The sequence below is a fragment of the Palaemon carinicauda genome, unplaced genomic scaffold (assembly GCF_036898095.1).
Source record: "Palaemon carinicauda isolate YSFRI2023 unplaced genomic scaffold, ASM3689809v2 scaffold1254, whole genome shotgun sequence".
Classification (NCBI taxonomy): Eukaryota; Metazoa; Arthropoda; class Malacostraca; order Decapoda; family Palaemonidae; genus Palaemon; species Palaemon carinicauda.
The window spans coordinates 26,360-47,500 of NW_027168765.1; the positions used below are offsets into that span (position 1 = coordinate 26,360).

At 37.8% G+C, this 21,141-nt stretch overlaps 1 pseudogene; it reads right to left on the reverse strand.

The window, feature by feature from the left end:
• Positions 1-6,623: 6,623 nt before the first annotated feature.
• Positions 6,624-9,107, reverse strand: LOC137635448 (uncharacterized; annotated as a pseudogene).
• Positions 9,108-21,141: the final 12,034 nt, after the last annotated feature.

Here is a 21,141-nt window from a genome sequence, read left to right on the forward strand (position 1 = left end):
CACGTAAAGGATCTTCATCAAAGCCTCCCCGCGCTTCGTCTGACTGCCTTCAGACTATCGAAAGACTCTCAAGAGCTCGAGGCTTTTCGAAGGAGGCAGACAGAGCGATTGCGAGAGCTAGGAGAGCTTCTATCATCAAAGTATACCAGTCGAAGTGGGAAGTCTTTCGAGACTGGTGCAAGTCAGCATCTGTGTCCTCTTCCAGTACCTCTGTAGCCCAAATCGCAGACTTTCTCTTACATCTGAGAAATGTTCGCTCCCTCTCGGCACCCACTATTAAGGGCTACAGGAGCATGTTGGCTTCGGTCTTTCGACATAGAGGCTTAGATCTTTCCAATAATAAAGATCTTCAAGATCTCCTTAAGTCTTTCGAGACCTCTAAGGAACGTCGTATGGCAACTCCTGGATGGAACTTAGACGTGGTCCTAAGGTTCCTGATGTCAGACAGGTTTGAGCCATTACATTCAGCCTCCCTGAAGGATCTCACCCTCAAGACACTTTTCTTAGTGTGCTTGGCTTCGGCTAAAATGGTCAGTGAGATTCATGCCTTCAGTAAGAACATCGGCTTTTCCACAGATAAAGCCACATGTTCACTTCAGCTTGGTTTCCTGGCCAAAAATGAACTGCCTTCTCGTCCTTGGCCTAAGTCATTTGATATACCTTGCCTGTCAGAGATCGTAGGCAACGAACTTGAAAGAGTACTGTGTCCAGTTAGAGCTCTTAAGTTCTACTTAGCTCGTACTAAGTCCTTACGAGGTGGATCTGAGGCCTTATGGTGCTCAGTTAAGAAGCCATCATTACCTATGTCAAAGAATGCTTTGTCGTATTTTATTAGATTTTTAATCCGAGAGGCTCATTCTCACTTGAGTGAAAAAGACCGTTGCTTGCTTAAGGTTAAGACACATGAAGTAAGAGCTATAGCAACTTCCGTGGCCCTTAAGCAAAATAGATCTCTGCGAAGTATTATGGACGCGACCTTTTGGAGATGCAAGTCGGTATTCGCGTCATTTTACTTAAAAAATGTCCAGACTCTTTATGAGGACTGCTACACACTGGGTCCATTCGTTGCAGCGAGTGCAGTAGTGGGTGAGGGTTCTACCACTACATTCCCTTAATTCCAATATCCTTTTAATCTGTCTCTTGAAATGTTTTTAATCTTGTTTTTGGGTTGTACGGAAGGCTAAGAAGCCTTTCGCATCCTGGTTGTTTTGGCGGGTGGTCAATGTCATTTCTTGAGAGCGCCCAGATTAGGGGTTTGATGAGGTCCTGTTGTATGGGTTGCCGCCCTTGATACTTCAGCTCCTGGGAGTCTTTCAGCATCCTAAGAGGATGGCTGGGCTTCGTGAGGAAAGCAGACTAACAAGGCAGAGTAATCGTCAAAGTCAGCTTCCTTACCAGGTACCTATATTTATTTGGGTTTTGTTATGATATAACTGTCAAAAACTCTAAGCATATACGCCGTAAACTGTATTAATACTGGTCTCTACCCACCACCATGGGTGTGAATCAGCTATTATATATTCACCGGCTAAGTTTATTATTTAAAAATGATATTTAGATTATAAAATAAATTTTTGAATATACTTACCCGGTGAATATATAAATCAAAGGCCTCCCCTTCCTCCCCGATAGAGACCCAGCGGGATGAGAAGAACTGGAGCTGTTTACATGTATATGCGGTATCTGGCCGATAGTTGGCGCTGGTGGGCACACCCGCAACCTTCATGGCGATCGCTCGCGAGTTTTTGTGTTTTTTCTGTCGAGCCGTCCGAGACGTCAGCTATTATATATTCACCGGGTAAGTATATTCAAAAATTTATTTTATAATCAAATTATCATTTTAGTCTAAGCTCATTGGATTTGTGGCTATTACACATACATCATCTGCATAGATAAATATGTCTACTCCTTCAGGGAGCTGGAGTGAGGCTATATTTTCCATGAGGATGTTGAATAGTAGTTGGCTGAGAATTCCTCCTTACGGCGTGCCATTTTCCAATCCATGATAGGTGGAAAGCAGTCCTTGGAATTTGACTCTGGCTTGCCATCCTAGCACATAGTTTTTAGTCCATGCTAGTAGGTGTCCTTTGACTCCTTTTTTTAACTACTGATTGCAGCATTGCTACCGGACTTGCTAGCTCGAAGGCTTTTTCAAAGACTATGAAGACTGTTGTTGCCTTGATTTGTTTTATGCAGTTTAATACATCTGTGATGCATTCAGAGGTACCATTTCCCTCCTGATATGCATATAGCTGCTTGTTTAGGGGGCCAATTTTGTATTTTATCCTGTTTGGGTCCATTTTTTCTCCTTTTTTTTTTTTTTTTTTCATACAGGATACTAAGGCTATTGGCCTAGGATTTCCTGGATCCTTTGGCTTTGGGATTGGTTGCGTATCTAGCTGTCTCCAGGCTTGAGGCCTTGTGTGCTCAATGTGAGCTTTGTTTAACAACCTTAGGAATGCAGTTTCACCTGCTGGACCCATGTGTTTGATCATTGTGTAGGTGATCTTGTCAGCTCCAGGTGCAGTATCCTTCCCTGTTTTTTATACTGCTCGTAGTTCCTCAACTGTGTATGGGGTGTCTGTGACATCCTGCTGTAGGCAAGCTGTGTTGATCTCTTCCCACATGGTTAGCGCCAGTTGCTCTTGTTGCATTCTGGTTTCAGGGGAAAAATTGGTTGACAGTGTCCTCTTTGCAAAGGATGTTGCAATTCTTTCAGCCTCCTCTTGTGGGTGTGGGTGTATGGCAACTGGAGTCTTCCTCTTTTTTCCGGCTACTCTGTGTAGCCATTTCCAAAGCTCAGTTAGAGTAGTGTACCCTGACAGGCTTGAACACCAATCCATCCATTTTTCAATTCTGATTTCATGGATTCTTAGATTAGTTTCAGTTTTGACTGTTTGCAGTAGCGCTCGTTTTCTACTGTGGATCATCTTCTGTATATTTTTGTGACTGTTTAGTCTGGTTTTAAACCTTCTGACTTCTGGGCAGTAGTACCAGGAGTCCCTGTATGTGTAGTTACATCCTATTGCTTTTAGTGGCATAGCTCTGTTGGCTGCATTGTGAAAGGCCTCAACCAGGTCTTTTTCTAGCTGATCTATGTCCTCTGGAGGAACGTAGCTAACTGCCCATTCTTCTATGGCTAGTCGAAAGCAGACCCAGTCTGCTAGGTCCTGTTTCTATCTTGGTGGAGGTGGTGGAATAGGAGGTAGTTGTTGCATCTCCAATTCTGTTACTGTGGCAAAGTGATCACTAATCAGGGTTGAGTGTACTTACCACTTGGTTAGATGTCTTATTGCTGTTGTGATAAAAGTCAGATCCAGTGTGCCTCCTCTTAAGTGTGTTGGATGCCCTGTGTTTAGGAGGGTGATTCCTTCAAATTCCTCTAGGGCGAAAGCTATGTGTTCTCCAGAGGGGTTTGTCATTGATAGGGATGATAAAATAGGGTGGTGTGCATTAAAATCCCCACAAATAATTGATGGTGTTCTTTCTGCGTGAGCAAAGAGTTGTGGCAGCTGTATCTCTCCTGTGTCCTCCCTGTTTACTTTCCTGTATATGTTGTATATGTCAATTTTTTGATTCAGTAGTGTTATTGTTACTGCTAGTGTCTCTATATTGATACTGCAAGGGATACGGTTGTGTAACCTTCTTGTTGGTATACTTGTCTTAACTAGTGTAGCTAGGCCTCTGTCTGTGCCTATCTGTGGTGTTGTGTAGGCATTGTAACCTGGTATTTTGATTTTCCTTCCTACTATTAAGTTTGTTTCTTGTGGCAGGATTACGTCTATATCCTCGGTTTTGCATACTGTAATCGGGGAGGACATTTTCGATCTTACTCCGGCTGAGTTCCAATTAAGAACTCTTACACCTGGTTGTATGTTGAAGAGTACTGTCTTGGGTCCCTACGGGCAAAGGCAATTGCCTTGACCTCAGCGGATGAAGTGGATGAGGTGGATGGGGTGAGAGTGGATGAAGGGGTGGTAGATGGGATGATTTGAATGATAAGGGTGGGATCTGGTGCGGTGGATGTGGAAGGTACAGGTGATTGAGGTGATGGAATGGTAGGTGTGGTTGGTGAAGAATGAGAGGTGATCTCCTGGATAGCCTTGAGAGGGGGGTTGGGAGGACTTTGTCTTGGAGGTGAAGTCCATCAGGACTTGTTCAATGCTAGCTGCAATAGCTTCTGCATTGAGTTTCTCAGTCACTGCCTGTGTGACTAGATTTGTGAGTTTTTCTCTCAAGACAGTGATCCTAATGAAAATGGTTCGGGGCATAGGTTTTGGCCCCTTAGTTGCAGGTTTTGGAGCTCTGGATGGGGATCTGGAGTGCTTGCTTAGCTCCTTCTGAGTGTAAAACCTCCTCCTAGGTAGAGGTTTGGGAGCCACTCTTCCTCTAGGTTGGTCCCTTTTTTCCTTGGGGAGGGCAGAAATAACCCTTGCCACCCTTTCAGGGCATCCCCAGGCCATTGCTGTGTGACCTTTTTTGCAATTGGAACACTTTGCCACTGTCGGTATTCCTGCAGCTTTCTTGTCTATGCAAAATGCGAAGGTTAGGACCTTTGCTTGGCCTTGGTCCATGTGATGCCCAAACCTCTGACAGTTATAGCATCTGAGGGGATCAGGGTAGTATTTGTTGACCAATAAGCTTCCAAAAGTGCGTAGGTCAACTCTTTTTGGATGTGGTCCCTTGAAGGTAACTAGGATGGCTTTGGTAAGAAAGCCTGCCTTGTTTCTCATTCTGTCTGCCGCAGTAATGTTGGGCAGTTTTAGCAAGTGGCTTTCCATCAAGTCTGTTGCATAGCCTACCACAACAGCTTTCTTTATTTAAAGATATCAGGCACACATGCCGTTATTCTTAATCAAAATCAAATTGTCAATTTAAAAATAGCATGCTCTCAAGCCATTATTCTTAGTTAGAATCAAATCTGTCAATCTAAGAATATCATACACACAAGCCGTTATTCTTAATTAAAATCAAATCTGTCAATTCAAAAAAAGCATGCACACAAGCTGTTATCCTTTTTTAAAATCAAATCTGTCAATTTAAAAATAGCATGCACACAAGCCGTTATCCTTATGTAAAATCAAATCTGTCAATTTAAAAATAGCATGAACACAAGCCGTTATCCTTATTTAAAATCAAATCTGTCAATTTAAAAATAGCATGCACACAAGCCGTTATCCTTGTTTGAAATCAAATCTGTCAATTTAAAAATAGCATGCACACAAGCCGTTATCCTTATTTAAAATCAAATCTGTCAATTTAAAAATAGCACGCACACAAGCCGTTATCCTTATTTAAAATCAAATCTGTCAATTTAAAAATAGCATGCACACAAGCCGTTATCCTTAATCAAGATCAAATCTGTCAATTTAAAAATAGCATGCACACAGGCCGTTATCCTTAATCAAGATCAAATCTGTCAATTTAAAAATAGCATGCACACAGGCCGTTATCCTTAATCAAGATCAAATCTGTCAATTTAAAAATAGAATGCACACAAGCCGTTATCCTTATTTAAAATCAAATCTGTCAATCTAAAAATAGCATGCACACAAGCCGTTATTCTTAATTAATATCAAATCTGTAAATTTAAAAAAAGCATGCACAAAAGCCGTAACCTTATTTAAAATAATATCTATCAATTTAAAAATATTATGCACACAAGCCGTTATTCTTAATTAAAATCAAATCTGTCAATTTAAAAATAGCATGCACACAAGCCGTTATCCTTATTTAAAATAAAATCTGTAAATTTAAAAATAGCATGCACACAAGCCGTTATTCTTAATTGAAATCAAATCTGTCAATTTAAAAGTAGCATGCACAAAAGCAGTTATCCTTATTTAAAATCAAATCTGTCAATTTAAAAATATCATGCACACAAGCCTTTATCCTTATTTAAAATCAAATCTGTCAATTTAAAAATAGCATGCACACAAGCCGTTATCCTTATTTAAAATCAAATCTTTCAATTTAAAAATAGCATGCACACAAGCCGTTATCCTTATTTAAAATCAAATCTGTCAATTTAAAAATGGCATGCACACAAGCCGTTATCCTTATTTAAATCTGTCAATTTAAAAATAGCATGCACACAAGCCGTTATCATTAATTAAGATCAAATCTGTCATTTTAAAAATAGCATGCACACAAGCCGGTATCCTTATTTAAAATCAAATCTGTCAATTTAAAAATAGCATGCACACAAGCCGTTATTCTTAATTAAAATCAAATCTGTAAATTTAAAAATAGCATGCACATAAGCCGTTATCCTTATTTAAAATCAAATCTATCAATTTAAAAATATTATGCACACAAGCCGTTATTCTTAATTAAAATCAAATCTGTCAATTTAAAAATAGCATGCACACAAACCGTTATCCTTATTTAAAATCAAATCTGTAAATTTAAAAATAGCATGCACACAAGCCGTTATTCTTAATTGAAATCAAATCTGTCAATTTGAAAATAGCATGCACAAAAGCCGTTCGTTCGTTTGTAGAGTATTACAGCCAACACTTTTTGTTGGCACGGGCCTTTCCCTTGGTCGGCCCGTAGGTGATCTGAAAAGATATATGGTGGGTTATCAAAATAAAAGGAGATGGTATTAGTGATAGAGGGCCATCATTTCACGGATAGTGGTAGTATGAAAATTGGGGTGTAAGGCCTTGAAATGTAGAGAAAAGGATGCAGGTGGGGTTGTCCAACCCTTTACTCCTCTAGGGTCCCTGCGGAGAGATTTTTAGTGGTAGGTTAAGCTAAGAAAGTACAGAGGATGATGTGAATAGGGCCTTACGATGAAGGTATGGGATGGAGAGGTGTGAATGTGAGGTCTTTACCTTGGAGGAGGTAATTTTGAAAGCAACTGTGAGTGGGTGTCAAAGCTTTCCACAATTGCCTTTGCCAGTGTGGCCGCATCTTTCCCGGCCTCTGGTGCGTTGGTGTCTACTAGTAGATCACCTCTCAGCTGTGCTGTTTCCCTGCATTCAAGTAAATAGTGCAGGAGGGCGTGTTGTGGCATGTCACCGCAGTGATCACATGGTCTTTGGATGTCCTCTCTGATTTCCCAGTTTGCCTTGTAACCCAGCCGGAGTCTGTGTATGCATACAGCCTGTTTCCTTGGGGTGTTTTTGTCTATGGGTGGGGGTTCTAGCTCCATGGCCCATTTGTACTAAGTGGCAGAGGGAGAGCCATTTTCTGCCTACATGTGTAGATTCTTGATTAGGTTGTCCTTAAGGTGTGTTTTTATTTTGTTTCTGATTTGTTGTAGTGCAGGCTGTATGTGCACCTGTATATTCTGGATGTGTCTGGTGCTTTTGGCTAGCTCATCAGCTTTTTCATTCCCTGGTATCCCTATGTGACTGGGTATCCAGTTGAATGTTACTAGCCTGTTTCTTTCATTGTGCTGATATAGGAGGGATTTGATATCAGCTATCAGGGACTTGTTTTCTTTGTTTTTGTCCTGCTGTAGGGCTTGCATTGAGGATCGTGAATCAGTGTGAATGACTACTGGTCCTTCCTCATTCTCAATGGAGTATCTTAGGGCTTTTTGTATTGCAACAAGCTCTGTCTGCAGGGTGGACACATTGTTTGATGTCCTCCAGCATGCTGTGAAATTGCAGGAGTGAACTGCAGCTCCCGCTGTTTGTGTTCTTGGATCCACTGTACCATCAGTATAGTAGATCTGTGCTCCTATGGTTTCTGCAGTTTGCATTGCTGCTGTTGCAGCATTTCTGAGTTCCTCTATGGTGCAGTTTTCTTTTGCCCTTGGGAGCTTGGTGTAGCTGAATTTTGCTACTTGTTTTTTCCATGGTGGAATGTGTTGGATACTCTGTGCTGTGTCTGGGTTCAGTTGTAGGAGTATTCCGGCCAGCCCAAGTCTCCTAATGTAGTTGCTGTGATCTTTGCCATAAGAGTTTGGGTTTTGAACTGCAGGATGTTTCTCCAGTTCCTCTCTAACCTTTTTTTTTGGTGATTGAGTCCCTGTTTGATAGAAACATCTTTGCAACTGTGCTTGCATTTCTCATTGCAATTCTATCTTCGAGGGTCGGTAGCCTGGTTTCCATCCTTAGATTGCACAGTCTTGTCCATAATGGAGCGCCTAGCATGAGCCTCATAGCATTGTTTTGAAATACTTCTACTTTTCCTTTTTGTATGTCTGTTAGCCCAGTGAGGGCTGGGGAGGCATATTCCACTAGTGCTCTGGTACAGGCTTGATAATATTTCATTTGGACATGTTCATTTGCTCCTTCCTTGAGGTTGCACATGTACCTCATGACTGCCGTTCTGGCATTTGTCCTTTCCTTGAGATATTTTATTTCATATCTAAAGGTAAGTTGTTTGTCTATTATTACTCCCAGGTATGTATATTTGTCCACCCATTCTAGGGGCTCCATTCCTATTGTGAGTGGTTGCAAGGGATTTGGGGCTTTGATTGACATAGCCTTAGTTTTGCCAATGTTTATTTTTAGTCCAAGCTCATTGGACTTGTGGCTGATGGCATTGAGTGCTCTTTGCATTTTCATCGTCCTGACAGCTCCTCTAGCTATCACACATACATCGTCTGCATAGACAAATATGTCTACTCCTTCGGGAAGTTGGAGTGAGGCTATATTTTCCATGAGGATGTTGAATAGGAGGGGGCTTAGGATCCCTCCTTGTGGTGTGCCATTTTCCAATTCATGATAGGTAGAAACCACTCCTTGGAATTTGACTCTAGCTTGCCTTCCTAGCACATAGTTCTTTGTCCATGCTAGTAGGTGACCTTTGACTCCTTTTTTGGCCACTGATTGCAGCATTGCTGTTGGGCTTGCTAGTTCAAATGATTTCTCAAAGTCTATAAAGACTATTGTTGCCTTGTTTTGGTTTATGCAGCTTAATACTTCAGTAATGCATTCAGAGGTGCCAAGTCCTTCCTGATATGCATATAGCTGCTTGTGTAGGGGGCCGATTTTGTATTTGATTCTGTTTAGGACCATTTTTTCTCCTGTTTTTTCTATACAGGATACTAGGGCTATTGGTCTAGGATTGCTTGGATCCTTTGGCTTAGGGATTGGTTGTGTGTCTTGTTGTCTCCAGGCTTGAGGCCTTGTGTGCTCAAGGTGTGTTTTGTTTAATAACCTCAGGAATGCAGTTTCTCCTGCTGGACCCATGTGCTTGATCATTGTGTAGGTTATCTTGTCGGCCCCTGGTGCAGTATCCTTTCCTGCTTAAAGTACTGCTCTTAGTTCCTCAACTGTGTAAGGGGTGTCAGTATCATCCTGCTGTAGGCAGGCTCTGTTGATCTCTTCCCACCTGGCTGGCGCCAGTTGCTCCTGTAGCCTTCTGGTTTCAGGGGAGAGATTAGCTGACAATGTCCTGTTTGCAAAGGTTGTTGCAATTCTTTCTGCCTCCTCTTGTGGCTGTGGGTGTGTGGCAATTGGAGTCTTCTTTTTTCCGGCTACTTTGTGTAGCCATTTCCATAGCTCAGTTAGAGTTGTGTACCCTGACAGGTTTGAGCACCATTCCATCCATTTTTCAATTCTTATTTCATGGATTCTTTGATTTGTTTCCGTTTTGACTGTTTGCAGTAGTTCTCTGTTTTCTACTGTTGACCTTCTTCTGTATATTTTTGTGACTCTGTTTAGTCTGGTTTTCAAACTCCTGATTTCTGGGCAGTAGTACCAGGAGTCTTTGTATGTATAGTTGCTTCCTGTGGTTTTCAGGGGCATAGCTCTGTTGGCTGCATTGTGAAAGGCATCAACTAGATCTTTTTCTAGCTGATCTATGTCCTCTGAGGGAGTGTAGCTTGCTGCCCATTCCTCTATGGTTGTTTGAAAGCAGACCCAGTCTGCTAGGTCCTGGTTCCATCTTGGTGGGGGTGGTGGGATTGGAGGTAGTTGTTGTAAGTCCAATTCTGTCACTGTGGCAAAGTGATCACTTATCAGGGTCGAGTGTACTTGCCACTTGGTTAGGTGTCTAATGGCTGTTGTGGCAAAAGTCAGATCCAGTCTTCCACCTCTTATGTGTGTAGGTTGCCCTGTGTTTAGGAGGGAGACTCCTTCAAATTCATCCAGGGCGAAAGCTATGTGTTCCCCTGAGGGGTTTGTCCTTGATGGGGATGATAGTAAGGGGTGATGTGCATTAAAATCCCCGCAGATAATTGTTGGTGTTCTTTCTGTGTGAGCAAAGAGTTGAGTTAGTTGTAACTCTCCTGTATCCTCCCTATGTAATTTTCTGTATATGTTGTATATGTCTATTTTTTTGATTTAGTAATATTGTTACTGCTAGTGTCTCTATGTTGGTGCCACAGGGAATAGGGTTGTGTAACCTTGTTATTGGTATGCTAGTTTTAACTAATGTAGCTAGGCCTCTGTCTGTGCCTATCTGTGGTGCGATGTAGGCATTGTAACCTGGGATTTTTAGTTTCTTTCCTGCTGGAAGATTGGTTTCTTGTAGCAGGATGACATCTACATTCTCAGTTTTGCATACTGCAATTAGGGAGGAGATCTTTGGTCTAACACCGGTTGAGTTCCAGTTCAGAACTCTTACTCCATGGTGTAGGTTGAAGAGTATTGTCTTTGGTCCCTAGGGGCAAAGGCAATTGCCTTGACCTCGGAGGATGAAGTGGATGAGGTGGATGGGGTGAGAGTGGATGATGGATGGGGTGAGTGGTATGATAGATGCGAGACTGAAGTGGAGGATGTGGAAGTTACGGGTGATTGAGGTGATGGAATGGTAGGTGTGGTTGGTGAGGAGTGAGAAGTGATCTCCTGGATAGCAAGAGAGGGGGATTGGGAGGACTTATTCCTGGAGAGCAAGTCTTTTAGGACTTGTTCAATGCTGGTTGCAATTGTCTCAGCATTGATTTTTCCAGTCACGGCCTGTGTGACTAGTTCGGTCAATTTATCCTTTAGGACCGTGGTCTTTATGAAGATGGTCCTAGGCAGTGGTTTTGGCCCTTCGGTTGGAGCCCTGGAGGTAGATCTGGCTCTGGGTTTTGATACTGATCTGGTTCTTGTTCTGGAGTTCGAGTGCCTGCTTAGCTCCTCCTGGGTATAGAATCTCCTTCTGGGTAGAGGTTTGGGGGCCGCTCTTCCTCTTGATGGGTCCCTTTTGTCTTTGGGGAGGGCAGCAATTACCCTTGCTACCCTTTCAGGGCATCCCCAGGCCATTGCAGTATGCCCTTTCTTGCAATTTGAACACTTTTTCACTGTGGGTATTCCAGCAGCCTTCTTGTCAATGCACTCCTGTGTGGGGTGCTTAAGGCTGCAGACAGCACAGGTTGGGACCTTTGCTTGGCATTGGTCCTTGTGATGCCCATACTTCTGGCAGTTGTAACATCTGAGGGGATCTGGGTAGTATTTGTTGACCCTGAAGCTGCCGAAGATGCCTAGATCGACTCTTCGTGGGTGTGGACCCTTAAATGTCACCAGTATGGCTTTGGTAAGGAAGCCTGCCTTGTTCTTCATCCGTTCTGCTGCAGTGATATTGGGTAATTTAACTAGGTGGCTTTCCATCATATCAGTTGGGTAGCCAACCACAACTGCTTTTTTTAATTTTTCCTCTTCTTTAAGCTCCAATAGCTTAATGTCTGAGGTGCTTCGTAAGGTTACCAGTGCTCTTGTGTCCTTGGTGGATATGGTCCACTGTCCTTGCCTGTTCGGTTTGGCAATCATCTGTATGTTTTTGTGTTTGCTTTCAAAGGCAGCAATAACCTTGAAGGCCTCTGATGGGTTAGCAGCTAAGACCCTGAAAAAATAGGTCTTATTTTCTCTAGCAGGCTGGTTGCTGCTTCCTGCGGTGAGGTTTCCTTGCTGGGTGGGTACATCATTCCCTGGTTGGCTCCTTCTAGGAAGTTTCTTTTTTCTCCTCTCTCAGTGGGAGCTGAGTGAGGGCACACAAGCCGTTATCCTTATTTAAAATCAAATCTGTCAATTTGAAAATAGCATGCACACAAGCCGTTATCCTTATTTAAAATCAAATCTGTCAATTTAAAAATAGCATGCACACAAGCCGTTATCCTTATTTAAAATCAAATCTGTCAATTTAAAAATAGCATGCACACAAGCCGTTATCCTTATTTAAGATCAAAAACTGTCAATTTAAAAATAGCAGGCACACAAGCCGTTATTCTTAATTAAGATCAAATTTGTCAATTTAAAAATAGAATGCACACAAGCTGTTATCCTAATTTAAAATCAAATCTGTCAATTTAAAAATAGCATGCACACAAGCCGTTATCCTTATTTAAAATCAAATCTGTCAATTTAAAAATAGCATGCACACAAGCCGTTATCCTTATCTAAAATCAAATCTGTCAATTTAAAAATAGCATGCACACAAGCCGTTATACTTATTTAAAATCAAATCTGTCAATTTAAAAATAGCATGCACACAAGCCGTTATCCTTATTTAAAATCAAATCTGTCAATTTAAAAATAGCATGCACACAAGCCGTTATCCTTATTTAAAATCAAATCTGTCAATTTAAAAATAGCATGCACACAAGCCGTTATCCTTATTTAAAATCAAATCTGTCAATTTAAAAATAGCATGCACACATGCCGTTATCCTTATTAAAAATCAAATCTGTCAATTTAAAAAATAGCATGCACACAAGCCTTTATCCTTATTTAAAATCAAATCTGTCAATTTAAAAATAGCATGCACACAAGCTGTTATCCTTATTTAAAATCAAATCTGTCAATTTAAAAATAGCATGCACACAAACCGTTATCCTTATTTAAAATCAAATCTGTCAATTTAAAAATAGCATGCACACAAGCCGTTATCCTTATTTAAAATCAAATCTGTCAATTTAAAAATAGCATGCATACAAGCCGTTATCTTTATTTAAAATCAAATCTGTCAATTTAAAAATAGCATGCACACAAGCCGTTATCCTTATTTAAAATCAAATATGTCAATTTAAAAATATCATGCACACAAGCTGTTATCCTTATATAAAATCAAATCTGTCAATTTAAAAATAGCATGCACACAAGCCGTTATCCTTATTTAAAATCAAATCTGTCAATTTAAAAATAGCATGCACACAAGCCGTTATCCTTATTTAAAATCAAATCTGTCAATTTAAAAATAGCATGCACACAAGCCGTTATCCTTATTTAAAATCAAATCTGTCAATTTAAAAATAGCATGCAAACAAGCCGTTATCCTTATTTAAAATCAAATCTGTCAATTTAAAAATAGCATGCACACAAGCCGTTATCCTTATTTAGAATCAAATCTGTCAATTTAAAAATTGCATGCACACAAGCCGTTATCCTTATTTAGAATCAAATCTGTCAATTTAAAAATAGCATGCACACAAGCTGTTTTCCTTATTTAAAATCAAATCTGTCAATTTAAAAATAGCATGCACACAAGCCGTTATCCTTATTTAAAATCAAATCTGTCGATTTAAAAATAGCATGCACATAAGCCGTTATTCTTAATTAAGATCAAATCTGTCAATTTAAAAATATCAGGCACACAAGCCATTATTCTTAATTCAAATCAAATATGTCAATTTAAAAATACCATGCACACAAGCCGTTATTCTTTATTCGAAACAAATATGTCAATTTAAAAATATCATGCACACAACCCGTTATTCTTAATTAAAATCAAATATGTCAGTTTAAAAATAGCATGCACACAAGCCGTAATCCTTATTTAAAATCAAATCTGTCAATTTAAAAATAGCATGCACACAAGCCGTTATTCTTGATTAAAATCAAATATGTCAGTTTAAAATATCATGCACACAACCCGTTATTCTTTATTGAAATCAAATCTGTCAGTTTAAAAATAGCATGCACACAAGCCGTTATCCTTATTTTAAATCAAATCTGTCAACTTAAAAATAGCAAGCACATAAGCCGTTATTCTTAATTAAGATCAAATCTGTCAATTTAAAAATATCATGCACACAAGCCGTTATTATTCAAATCAAATATGTCAATTTAAAAATATCATGCACACAAGCTGTTATCCTTATTTAAAATCAAATCTGTCAATTTAAAAATAGCATGCACACAAGCCGTTATCCTTATTCAAAATCAAATCTGTCAATTTAAAAATAGCATGCACACAAGCCGTTATCCTTATTTAAAATCAAATCTGTCAATTTAAAAATAGCATGCACACAAGCCGTTATCCTTATTTAAAATCAAATCTGTCAATTTAAAAATAGCATGCACACAAGCCGTTATCCTTATTTAAAATCAAATCTGTCAATTTAAAAATAGCATGCACACAAGCCGTTATCCTTATTTAAAATCAAATCTGTCAATTTAAAAATAGCATGCACACAAGCCGTTATCCTTATTAAAAATCAAATCTGTCAATTTAAAAAATAGCATGCACACAAGCCTTTATCCTTATTTAAAATCAAATCTGTCAATTTAAAAATAGCATGCACACAAGCCGTTATCCTTATTTAAAATCAAATCTGTCAATTTAAAAATAGCATGCACACAAGCCGTTATCCTTATTTAAAATCAAATCTGTCAATTTAAAAATAGCATGCACACAAGCCGTTATCCTTATTTAAAATCAAATCTGTCAATTTAAAAATAGCATGCACACAAGCCGTTATCTTTATTTAAAATCAAATCTGTCAATTTAAAAATATCATGCACACAAGCCGTTATCCTTATTTAAAATCAAATCTGTCAATTTAAAAATAGCATGCACACAAGCCGTTATCCGTATTTAAAATCAAATCTGTCAATTTAAAAATTGCATGCACACAAGCCGTTATCCTTATTTAGAATCAAACCTGTCAATTTAAAAATAGCATGCACACAAGCCGTTTTCCTTATTTAAAATCAAACCTGTCAATTTAAAAATAGCATGCACACAAGCCGTTATCCTTATTTAAAATCAAATCTGTCGATTTAAAAATAGCATGCACATAAGCCGTTATTCTTAATTAAGATCAAATCTGTCAATTTAAAAATATCAGGCACACAAGCCATTATTCTTAATTCAAATCAAATATGTCAATTTAAAAATACCATGCACACAAGCCGTTATTCTTTATTCAAATCAAATATGTCAATTTAAAAATATCATGCACACAACCCGTTATTCTTAATTAAAATCAAATATGTCAGTTTAAAAATAGCATGCACACAAGCCGTTATCCTTATTTAAAATCAAATCTGTCAATTTAAAAATAGCATGCACACAAGCCGTTATTCTTAATTAAAATCAAATATGTCAGTTTAAAATATCATGCACACAACCCGTTATTCTTTATTGAAATCAAATCTGTCAGTTTAAAAATAGCATGCACACAAGCCGTTATCCTTATTTTAAATCAAATCTGTCAATTTAAAAATAGCATGCACATAAGCCGTTATTCTTAATTAAGATCAAATCTGTCAATTTAAAAATATCATGCACACAAGCCGTTATTATTATTCAAATCAAATATGTCAATTTAAAAATATCCTGCACACAAGCCGTTATCCTTATTTAAAATCAAATCTGTCAATTTAAAAATAGCATGCACACAAGCCGTTATCTTTATTTAAAATCAAATCTGTCAATTTAAATATATCATGCACACAAGCTGTTATCCTTATTTAAAATCAAATCTGTCAATTTAAAAATAGCATGCACACAAGCCGTTATCCTTATTTAAAATCAAATCTGTCAATTTAAAAATTGTATGCACACAAGCCGTTATCCTTATTTAGAATCAAATCTGTCAATTTAAAAATAGCATGCACACAAGCCGTTTTCCTTATTTAAAATCAAATCTGTCAATTTAAAAATAGCATGCACACAAGCCGTTATCCTTATTTTAAATCAAATCTGTCAATTTAAAAATAGCATGCACATAAGCCGTTATTCTTAATTAAGATCAAATCTGTCAATTTAAAAATATCATGCACACAAGCCGTTATTATTATTCAAATCAAATATGTCAATTTAAAAATATCCTGCACACAAGCCGTTATCCTTATTTAAAATCAAATCTGTAAATTTAAAAATAGCATGCACACAAGCCGTTATCTTTATTTAAAATCAAATCTGTCAATTTAAAAATATCATGCACACAAGCCGTTATCCTTATTTAAAATCAAATCTGTCAATTTAAAAATAGCATGCACACAAGCCGTTATCCTTATTTAAAATCAAATCTGTCAATTTAAAAATAGCATGCACACAAGCCGTTATCCTTATTTAGAATCAAATCTGTCAATTTAAAAATAGCATGCACACAAGCCGTTTTCCTTATTTAAAATCAAATCTGTCAATTTAAAAATAGCATGCACACAAGCCGTTATCCTTATTTAAAATCAAATCTGTCAATTTAAAAATAGCATGCACATAAGCTGTTATTCTTAATTAAGATCAAATCTGTCAATTTGAAAATATCAGGCACACAAGCCGTTATCCTTATCTAAAATCAAATCTTTCAATTTAAAAATAGCATGCACACAAGCCGTTATTCTTAATTAAAATCAAATCTGTAAATTTAAAAATAGCATGCACAGAAGCCGTTATCCTTATTTAAAATGAAATCTGTCAATTTAAAAATAGCATGCACACAAGCCGTTATCCTTATTTAAAATCAAATCTGTCAATTTAAAAATAGCACGCACACAAGCCGTTATCCTTATTTAAAATCAAATCTGTCAATTTAAAAATAGCATGCACATAAGCCGTTATTCTTAATTAAGATCAAATCTGTCAATTTAAAAATATCAGGCACACAAGCCATTATTCTTAATTCAAATCAAATATGTCAATTTAAAAATAGCATGCACACAAGCCGTTATTCTTTATTCAAATCAAATATGTCAATTTAAAAATATCATGCACACAACCCGTTATTCTTAATTAAAATCAAATATGTCAGTTTAAAAATAGCATGCACACAAGCCGTTATTCCTAATTAAAATCAAATCTGTCAGTTTAAAATATCATGCACACAAGCCGTTATTCATAATTAAAATCAAATCTGTCAGTTTAAAAATATCATGCACACAACCAGTTATTCTTAATTAAAATCAAATCTGTTAATTTAAAGATATTATACACACCACCATTTGAATGTTCCTGTGCTTGAATTCAAAGGCTGCATTAGCCTCAAAAGCCTCGTTAGAGTTTCCAGCTATGACTCTGAAAAAGTAGGTTTCTTTTTCCCGAGATGGCTGGTTGCTCTTCTCAACAGTGGGGTTTCCTTGTTCATTAGGCATGGAGTCGAATCTAGGATTGTTTCTTTCTGGAAGCTTCTTCTTTCTGTTAACCTCAGTCCAGGGTTGGCTTCCTTGCTCATCGGAATCAGTGTCCAACGTGTTTCGTTTCCGGTTCATCGGGTCGGTCAGGCAGGGGGTCAGGTCCGGGTGCATCTCAACTTCGCCAGATGCCATGGCTTCTAACTCAATCTCTAAAAGCTCATCTACAGGTCTCCAGGATAAGTCCTTTGTAGGTAGGAAGGTGAGGAGTTGATCGAAGATCGAAAAGATAGATAGTGTGTCTGGTGGGGTTGTCCAACCCTTTAAGCCCTAGGGCCCCTATCTAAAAGTTATAGTGGTAGGTAGAGGTACGAGATAAAAGAATCTGTAAAGAATTGTTATTATTGAGGGGATTCTAAACTATCCTATTATTAGAGCAGTGCTGGAACTAACTCTTTTTAGCTATGTACTATCCCGCACAAATAGCTGTTGGGGAGCCTCCTTACTGCATTCAAGCACTAAGACGGCCCAGCAGTCTATTCCTGCAGGTAGGGATGTTTGGGAATAAAACTAAACTCAGTGAAATCCTACAAATTTTATTTGAGCTAAATCCTAACTATTTGAAAACTGGCTTATTTCGCCAGTTAGCAAGGATCTAATCTATTACCTATAGCCTATCAACCCTGTGCCACTTGCCACAGACAGCAAGAGTGGGAAGTTTTGACCCTTGGTCCCTGCTTCAACTGGAATTTTAAGACCACAACTTAAATATATGGCACCAACCTCCATCAAGGTCCTTGGGGTACCCACCTCCCCTTCAGACATACCCCATCCTCCCCTCCTCCATTGCCTACCCTCCCCCAGACCCCCCACCCAAAATCAAAATCCTACAGATAATGAGTCACTTGAAGTAAACAGGATTATCGGATGGATGATTTACTTTGAAGATAATCCAAACTATGAGATACGCGTGATGTATTGGCTCATATCAGATGCCGTCTTACGCTATTCTTGGATCGTATAATAGAAGGTAAAGGATGAAGTAGACATAACTATGTAGCTCATGTGAGATTTCCGAGGTCGAAAAGAATAATATCAAGCAAGACTTAGATAAGTACATCTATTATCTTTCCTATATAATAAAGAAAAAATTGTCTGATTATATGTATGTATATGCATGTATATATATATATATATATATATATATATATATATATATATATATATATATATATATATATATATATATATATATATAGATATATAGATATATAGATATATAGATATATAGATATATATATATATATATATATATATATATATATATATATATATATATATATATATATATATATATATATATATATATATATATACACATATGCACATATACATATATACACACTGTATATTTCTTTCCTTTCACGTTTAGAAGAGGGGGGTGTGTTATTCATTACTTGGTGAGATGAGGTACTCTGATAGTTACACTTGGAAAGCACACTCGTACAAATTGCCGAACCAGTGGGTTGCAGTTAGGAAAAGAGTTGAATCTGTGTATGTATATCTATCTAGATATTTATGTAAATGTTGACGGGTACGGTAGTAGGATATTCAGATATTGCTTTTGAACTTGAATTGAAGAAATACACAAATCAGTTTAAGATTATAATTAAATCTGTCAATTTAAAAATATTATGCACACAACCCGTTATTCTTAATTAAAATCAAATCTGTCAATATAAAGATATCATGCATACAATCCATTATTCTTAATTAAAGTCAAATCTGTCAATTTAATAATAACATACACACAATACGTTATTCTTAATAAGATTGAAATTAAATATGTCAATTAAAAAAGAACATAAGCCTATACACAACCCACTGTTTTTAATAAGATTAAAATTAATCTGTCCATAAAAAAACACATGCAAACAACTCTGTTCTTTTTAATAATATTAAAATCAAACCTGTCAATTAAAGCCAATTTAGTGACGGGAAATGCATCCAAATAACTGTGTTAAGCAAATCCTCCCGTTAAGTTGATAAACAGACGACTCAGGCAGCCGAAGGCGGAATAAAACGGATGTAATGGCAGGGAAATTAGCAGTAAATGTGGCAGTCATTCTGAAAATATCTCTGCTAACATTTTATTATCATTATTACCGCCATATCCAGTTTCTGCGGCAGTAAGATTATGTTGGTCCTGGAGTGACTAGGAGGGGAGAGGGGGGGAGGGGGGAGGGGGGAGGGGGGAGGAGAGTCCAGTGCGTTGCACAATTTGCCCGCGATTAATTGCTTAGAATGCCTAGTGCCTTTAGATGATTAGGGGGTTATTACCTTTCTTCTCTCTCTCTCTCTCTCTCTCTCTCTCTCTCTCTCTCTCTCTCTCTCTCTCTCTCTCTCTCTCTCCATGGTTATCTGGATGGATTTCCAGTCACTAGATTGGTTTTAATTGACAGGTTTAATTTTAATACTAAAAAGAACAGTGGGAAGTTTTGACCCTTGGGTCCTGTTTCAACTGGAGTTTTAAGACCACAACGGCTACCAGATTTTCCACAGGAGGATCTGTTAGTAAGGGAAGGTTATCTAGAGGAAGGCAAAGGCTAACTTGTCAAAGACAATCTCATATAGAAGGGGGCTGATAACAGCCTTCTTTCCTTCATTCCCATTGTTATTAGGCTACCGAGTAAATCCCTGTTGGGAAAGACTGTGTACTGCACATATAAAATGAGCCGGAAGAGCAATAAAATGTTTTATGGTGGTAGATAATGAATAGATGGTTAACACAAATTATCAAACATAATAGAAGAGGTTTAAAACAGGGGTGTGAAATCGCAATGAGAGATATTCTACTCGGACTCCTACAAATTTTAGATTTGCAACTAAAAAATAAAATAAAATAAAAAAATAAAATAACATTAGTAGAAATAGAAAACATTTATTTTTCCTTGAGAGTGATAATGAGTAAAATGTACAAGTGTCCATTTTTTTTTTTCATCCCTCAAATCTATGGTTTCCAGCAATTGGTGATAACATTATTTTGGAAAAGCAAAGCTAATGAATACTTTGATACGAGCATATCAGCTTGGCATGTAGACAATGTCAATGGATTTCTCAAAGTAAGGTTGATTGGTTCATTAATTGAAGTCTGGTATAATTCCAGTGACAAAGTCGCAATGATATTTGTTACATACCCTTTAAGTAACAAAAATAGGTACTGGTACTTATAACGTAAATAGATATATAAAACTATAGGTTGAAATATAATAAATCTTATGTATGTATGAACACACACACACACACACACACACACATATATATATATATATATATATATATATATATATATGTGTGTGTGTGTGTGTGTGTGTGCGTGCGTGTGTGTGTGATTTCAAAATTTATCAAATGGCCGATGTCAATGCCCTTATTTGAAACAACTTTTAGAAGTCTACCTTCTAAGGAATTCAAGCTACTCTCTCTGGTGAAATTGATATGATAAATTATATCAAACAATGCTCTATGTCATTTTCTTCCTGGCAATTGATGTATCGATTAACCTGTGTTGTATGGAAGAATGAGTCCTACGGCTTAACCTAAAGAAAACAATATTTCTATTACTTTACCAACACTCGCCTGAAGTGCGAAGTGTAGGGTTAGCATGGCTTCTTTCGTCTCCTGTCATAAGTCTCATTCTTGATCCTCAATGTAAGTGAGTGGGTAAGATATAAAAGGTTGGTCTTGTGTTTAGGTAAAGTCTAAAGTCACGAATCACATTACCAGGTAGGCTGAACTTTTACTGACAAAGAATTTCGTATTGCTTGGGGTAGGTCATATGACAATTATCTATGGAGTTAAACTGGCGTTTAACAATTCGGGGGATGGGAGGTAAAGGGGAAGAAACGTTATAACAACGTCACTGAGGGACATCATCACTTTTGCGAATGTGTAGGTGGCTAAG